Genomic DNA, 5320 nt, shown 5'->3' with positions numbered 1-5320 from the left:
AATAAAATTTGTGTGTACTTACGCTGAAAATATTTATTTTATAAATTAACGATAAATTGAAAACAAATGTACTTATCTGCACGATTTTTACCACAAGGTGGTAGGAAAATGAACCATCAGCTAAAACGCAATTAACATTCACTGCAGAGTGCCCGGGCATGGGCTGAGACAATATCCGACCCACACAGTAATCAAAACGTACTGTAGTCTGTAGGCTAGAAGGGGCAGGTAGTCAGAACATGCTAGGCGTAGCGTCGGCCACCTGCAGTTCCCCGAGCTGCCACGCCTGACAGCACAACTAAATGAAACCATGGCAGTAACAACTGGTTCTTTAAAATCTACACCAGCATCATGGTTGACTGGTTGCAGCTACACTCCAGTGCATGATCTGAGGCGAGAGCAGGCAGTTGCGTGAGAGGGAAAGTCGTTCTGTGGCCCATGCCGACCACAAAACTCCGCCTCCATGTGAGCACAGATATTCTACCTGGCCTTCGGCGGAACTCGTGTGAGCCGGTGTAGTAAAATATCACGGTAACAAATTTCGATATTAGCAAAGAGTGGAAGAGGAAACGGTCACAAAATATCAACCACTTAGATGTCACCGACCCCACACAAGAACTCCCTGGAATAGGTCCTTGTAGGAAACCATGGAACAGAAAGAGAACAAGTCGTGCGTGGTGCTACTCCTTGACTCATAGGAGGGTATCTCAGTATTTCCGTCTTCAGGCCACGAGTGGCCTACCGGGTCCATCCGACCGCCGTGTCATCCTCAGGGGAGGATGCGGATAGCAGGGGCGTGTGGTCAGCACACCGCTCTCCCGGTCGTTATGATGGTCTTCTGTGACCGGAGCCGGTACTACTCGGTCGAGTAGCTCCTCAATTGGCCTCATGAGGCTGAGTGCACCCCGAAAAATAGCAACAGCGCATGGAGGCTGGATGGTCACCCATCCAAGTGCCGACCACGCCCAACAGCGCTTAACTTCGGTGATCTCACGGGAACCGGTGTCTCCACTGCGGCAAGGCCGTTGCCCTATCTGAATATCTGCGGAGGGTAAATCTCTCCTAACAAAGATGCGCTTTATCCAGAATTCAGGGGAAAAGTGCTAAATAGGCATCGAAATAATAAAAATATTGAAACTTTGGTATAGTTGCCATATACGTAAGTAAAAGACACCAATTCCCGAAAACAAAGTTTCCAAAACAAGTATTGAAACAGGTCAAAAAGGATTTTCTGATAAAACTGAGGATATTCACTACGAATGAAAGCACCGTTCTCCTTTCTCCAGGTTATTATACTTTCATTTCTTCCAGCGATTCCGTCATTAAAGTTTCCTGTTGAAAATTCTGAGACATATTCAAGTTACGATCAACGCTGGTCGTGGGGTGATGCAAATATCCACCAAAAGTAGTCCCGGAAGGCTTCGAACCCTTATATCTAATTATAATATTTCCTGTTTTCCCACTATAAATACTATTCTTCAGGACTACACCACAAATACTACATAACAAAATTATTAAATAATTGGGTGTAGCTCGGGACAAACCCTTATACTGTGGAAAAATAATGTCACGATGTGCAGGAATACCTCCGATAGTCTCCATGCCTTCCAAAAACCTTCGGAACACATTCGCATGTGTAAAAGGTACTTGGGCAATTAGTCTTCTGCCGAACCTCCACTACTGCGAGAGAAACTTGCTCGGTATCGGCATTGAAAGATTACTTAGATTGCTAGAGCTAATTACGAATGCATGTGTAGCTCAGGCTTGCAACACCTGTCAATTTGACCATTTCGGTGTGTCAAATGACCAATTAAGAAAGCTGCAACCAGAAAAATTACTGGAATACCACTTGCTGTGTGTATTCCCGTTGTGGGTGTGCAAAATAAATAAATAAATCGCTCCTCTGCTCGTGGTGGCCTCTGCCTCTGGATGCCAAGGGCTAGGTCGCAGGGTGCCAGGGTTGAGAGCTGGACATTGTAATGGTACTTGAATTACGTAACTATTATGGTACCTCACCTGAACCTCTCGATACCAGTAATATTCTACTGTGTTTCTGTAGAACTACTTAACGTATTTATGAGACAACATTCAGATTTGATTTCATTTTTGATACATCGATATGTTCATATTGCAATGACATTATTCTTATGTGTATTCTTTCTTTTGCCACTATGATCTTTGACATACTTGCAACTCTGATTTTTGGATGCGTTAGCGATTGTTAGTTAGTTGTTAGAGATTCAGACCCTGAGAAGGTCAAGTCTTGGACGTCATGTAGGAAAGACGCGTATCATAGTTGGCTTATAAAATGTAAGGAAGATGTTTTCAAGTATGTTTTGTATTGTGAAGTGATGTTTTTTGCGATACGTGATATTGCAAGAAAAGCAGTTAAAAGGAAGTGTAGCTTAAATTCGAAGTGCTGATTTTTTTTTACGTCACCATTGTGCTAACTTTGAAAGATTTAATCTCCAAGAATGGTTTGAGAAGCGCATCTACAAAACTTTTGAATATAGCAGAATAAAACCTAGGCCTTTTTGCATCCGACCTTGGAAACATAACCACCTAGATTTTCAACGATTGAGCTAAGATTTTACGACGAGACCTGCGTGGGAAACATAAACATATGAGTGCCTAGTTTTTTTATTTTTTACATGAAATGACTCTATTAACTGTGCTCTAATGACACCTGCCACATAATATGACTGTTGTTGCCCGAAAATGCAGTATTTAGCAGCGTGAGCAACACCACAATCGTTATTAAATTCTGACCTTTTTTGTGGAACGGTTGTTAGAACATGTAACCCAAATTCATTACAGAAATGCGTAAAAGTTAGGCTAATACCCTCAACCCCTTTTGACTACCACATTTCCTGTCAAGCGACAGACAATTTATGGCGGAAGTTATGATATGGCCTTGTTTGTGGTTAGTTTTACAGTTGTGCCTTCGACATAATTCTATTTATGATAATTTAATAACTAATCACTCGTGTTTGGCTAAAGGCCTTATAATAAAGGTAAAATTCACCTACTAAATAATACAAAGGTTTTGGTAACACAAAGTGATTTATTATGAGAATTTCTAAAGTATTTCAAGACACAAATATTGAGTGCAATATAATTAAGAACAATGTAACTTGTGTAATAAGATGCTGGCTGAATTCGAGTACAAGATTGCGATCAACTATCACGTGGCAGTCGACACATGTGGATAAAGATCCAACCAAAATACTGCGCCAGCGAAACGGCAAACAATACCAACTGTTGTCACCAAGTGATAACAGACAGTCTCTGCCCCGACTACCTTGACAGAAATACTTCTGATTTTTTCAATCACCTTCACTCTAGCTACAAGAAGTGAAGGACTTTAACCTTATCTCTGGCGGTCCAGAACTGAAACAAGAGCGATTTCTCTAGCCATCCAGAAGCGAAACCTTCGAACCGAAAGATTAGCGCATTGTCCTCACTGTGTAGGAAAATCTCCAGTCATGGGAGGGCACAGAAATGGCTGCCAATCATACTCTTAGAATCTGCCACTCCTTTCGCCTCCAAACTAATACAACAAATTTCTCTCTTATCGCGGGTCGTCCCGCCAAATTTGGAGCGCACTCTTTTGCGTCAACGCACGTCTTACTTATTCACATCATCAGTTGGCGTTTCTTGGTCTATGCGCGGGAAAGCATAGACCTGAAACTACTTCTGGCCGTCGGACGGCAGTTGTCTTCGAGGACACCGTACTGTCGTCCCCTGTCGATACAGACATTAAAATTCTCCAAACCGGCGCAGACAATGCAGACGTCCGGCTTCGTCTGGTAGGCGAGCGGTGGGCCCCACAGCACTAAGAGGATTTTCGAGGGACCGGACCCGATGCCTCGCTACAAAAGGCGAAAACGTCGAGGAGTCGCTGTGGCGCGACGAGGTCCCAAGCATAATAAAGTGCACTAGCCTCTGACCTAGTTGCTGCCTTAAGAAAATCAAAGCTCTCATCGCAGATTTCATTATTCCCGTCACCTTAAATTGCCGTCTGCCGTCACCACTCGGGAACTTAACGATAAAAAGTTGAATCATGGCAAAAAAAAAAGGAAGAAGACAGTAAGGAAACAAGAGCTTGGCGTCTTTCAATGTTAGGTATGGTACTTTAGTTTCTGACTCATGTAATTTTACACCCATCAATTTACATATTGGTCCTTTCTCTTTGGCCAACAATGAAACAAACTCCCATTTTCTAATACCGTATGATTATATTTATTTTTCAGTCTGTCGCCTTGTCTCTCTTTTTCTCCTGTATCAGTTACATACAAGGTGTCTCAGAGTAGTGAGAAACTCGGAGGGGTATTAGAGGGCATCTTGAGGAGCAAACCGAGGATAGGAATCCGTGTCTGAAAACGTTATCCAACGACGCTACAGAGTGTCAAAGTTACAGGCGCCGGCGCCTGCCATTAGGCAACCCCTTCCTCAGCAAACATGACTTCGTACGCTGATGGACAGTACTCAGAAAGTCTCGTAATGTTACCAGTTCTGGACATGGGGCTCCTATACGGAGAAAAATAAACTGCATATGGGAACCTGCGTCCGAAACTGTCACCTGCCTGGGCAACACAGCATCACATTCAAAGGAGGTAGGACCTGTCTATGTAACAGCTAGCTCCATCTTCTCCACAGGCAATCGTGGCAATCAGTGGTGATCACTGAATAATATACAACATTGCAAAACGTTGTGGCTATGGTCCGTCAGCGTACGGACACACGTATTCTGCTAAAGGAGTGGCCTAGAAGCAGGCGCTAGCCCTTATATCTTCGACATTCTGTGGCGTCCTCGGATACCGTTTCCGGACACGGGTTCCTATCGTCGATTTGTTCCGCAAGACACCCTCTGCAACCCTTCGAAGACTGTCAGAACATTTCTGCGGCTCTCTGTCTATTCCACATCTTGTGCATTTTATTCTACCTATACCTCTGCCATCTCTCTTTTCCTGTACACTGCTGCTACAGACAGCACACTCAAGTTGTATAAATATTTCTATCATAAAAATGTATTGTAAGTTTGTTGGAGCTAACGACAGATAGACTAAACTTTGAAACAAAGTTCTCATTTTAAAAAAAAATCCATTTGTGCAACGAACAGTGTGGAGCTTGAGGGCGAATTGCAGGAGACAGTGTATAGCTGATCTTCCCAAATTTTTTGCTTGCTCTATAATTCGTGTTTAGTGGTTCTCCATTCAACTAAATACCTAAGGATTACAAAGAAAATGGCTCTGAGCACTATGGGACTTAACTTCTGAGGTCAACAGTCCCCTAGACTTAGAACTACTTAAACCTAATA

General features: G+C 43.0%; 1 pseudogene; it reads right to left on the bottom strand.

Moving 5' to 3' along the window:
- Positions 1-913: 913 nt before the first annotated feature.
- LOC126291390 (5S ribosomal RNA) lies at positions 914-1030 on the bottom strand (annotated as a pseudogene).
- Between the last annotated feature and the right edge of the window lie 4290 nt (positions 1031-5320).

Source organism: Schistocerca gregaria, chromosome 1 (genome assembly GCF_023897955.1).
Source record: "Schistocerca gregaria isolate iqSchGreg1 chromosome 1, iqSchGreg1.2, whole genome shotgun sequence".
NCBI classification, from domain to species: Eukaryota; Metazoa; Arthropoda; class Insecta; order Orthoptera; family Acrididae; genus Schistocerca; species Schistocerca gregaria.
This window is presented reverse-complemented; position numbering and strand designations above follow the sequence as displayed.